The following is a 2,083-nucleotide window of genomic DNA, read 5'->3' as shown; positions in this document are numbered from 1 at the left end:
ATGTGGATTATGGGTGTTTATAGTTGGTAAAAATTAAAGTAAGTTCATCAGTTTCACAGTCCATGCCAACCATTCATCAAAGACATTATCTTCACAAATAATGCTACTATCCCATCTGTCTTAGAAAGTTTTCCTCGGCCAGGCACAATGGCTCATCCCTTTAATCACAGCCTCCTGGCTGTTTGTGACAACCTTTTAAATCTAGGTAGAGGAAGCCAGGTTCTCACAGCTCTGGCATTCTCCATGCCTGCAGACTTAACATCATGTGGATGCCACCAGAATTTGCTGTTTTCATCTTCTGAAGTTGTAGCCTGAGTCACGCCTGGGCCTCCTCAAGCCATGACTAGCACAGCCAAGGAGTGCTGTGCTGGGACACAGAGAGCAGAGACCTGAGACAGGTCTGGGCAGTAATCCAATGAAGGGTGTCCTGGATCCATCCTCTAAAAATATTTTGCCCTCCTGGAGTTCAGCCTGTGATAGGAGGGACAGCCTTGGAGAGCTCTGAAATGCCTCTGGGGTCTTTTCTCCCATTGTCTTGACGAACAGCCCATGGTTCCCTTCTATCTGTACTAATCTCTTGAGTAAATTGTTGCCTGGACACATCTTTGTGTGCTTTATAGTTTTTTACATGGCTGGGCTGAGAATTTTCCAAATTTTTCTGCTCTGCTTCCCTTTTGATTATAAATTCCATCTTTAAATAATTTGTTTTCTCTAGTATCTTACTATAAGCAGTTAAAAGTAACTGTGCGGCAGCTTGAGTGCTTTGCTGCTTAGATATTTCTTCTGCCAGATAGCCTAAATTGTCACTCTTAAAATCTGCCTTCTGTAAAGCCCTCAGGCATGGACACGGTGCAGCCAAGTTCTTTGCTCGCTCTCTCTCTCTCTCTCTCTCTCTCTCTCTCTATATATATATATATATACATATATATATATATATATTTTAACAAAGATGGCCTTTACTCCAATTTCTGATATGTTATTTCCCAGTTCCATCTGAGACCTCATCAGGATTGCCTTTACTATCTATTTTTCTACTGACAGTCCAGTTGTGACCACTTAAGCAATCACTTAAGAGTTCCAGATGATCCCTAGTCTTCTCTTCTCAGCTCTCACCAGAACTGCCCTTAATGCTCCATTCACAGAAATACAGGCTTTTTTTCTAGCCTATTTCTCCAAATTCTTTCAGTGTCTACCCATTACCCAGTTCCAAAGCCACTTCCACATTTTCAGATATTTATTCTAGCAACAACTTCACTTCTTGGTAGCAATTTTCTGTCTTTGTTTTCTGTTGCTGTAACAAAATACTTGAGACTGAGTAATTTATAAAGAAAAGAAGTTTATTTGGCTCATGGTTCTGGAGGCTGGGAAGTCCAAGAGCATGGTGGCAGCTTCTGGCAAGGGCTTTAGTACCACATCATAACATGCCAGAAAAGCAAAAGGTCAAGCGAGCATGTGCAAAAGAGATCACAAGAGTGAGCCAAGCTTGCTTTTGTAACTATCTGGTCTCGTAGAACTAACTAATTCTTGCATTAACGGTATTAATCCATTCATAAGGGCTCTGTCCTCATGATCCAATCAACTCTTAAATGCTCCACCTCTTAATATTGTTACAATGACAATTAAGTTTCCAGCACATAAACTTTTGGGGGATACATTTAAATCATAACATTGCTATACACTGAAGACTGAAAACCAGAGGTCTACACACATTAGGTAATTTGAAAAATAATGAGATGAATCAGGAAGCCAGCTGGCCAGCAAGTATCCAGTGTGAAGGGGTAGTGGTCAGGCCCTGCCTGAAAATCTAGAGGCTTTGTACCCACCACCTTTCCACAGCCAAAATGTGTGGTTGTCACCAAAAGAAACAGCTACACTGTGGCCCTTAGGACTAGTCCTAATTTGAGGCACCAGTGACTTTAAAAGCTCTGGTCAAACACTCACATCCCAAGCATTGAACTACTCAAAATGCTTTTTCAGAACTAATCCTGAGTTCTGATTCTGTTACCTGGGCTTGTAGCTATTCCAGACACCCAGACTGATTAGGGCCCCAGTCCCCATAAGGGTTCTTCATTTATTTCCAGTG

This window comes from Mandrillus leucophaeus, unplaced genomic scaffold, assembly GCF_000951045.1.
Source record: "Mandrillus leucophaeus isolate KB7577 unplaced genomic scaffold, Mleu.le_1.0 Scaffold396, whole genome shotgun sequence".
Taxonomy (NCBI): domain Eukaryota; kingdom Metazoa; phylum Chordata; class Mammalia; order Primates; family Cercopithecidae; genus Mandrillus; species Mandrillus leucophaeus.
The sequence above is the reverse complement of the archived record's forward strand: the minus strand, read 5'-3'. Positions refer to the sequence as shown.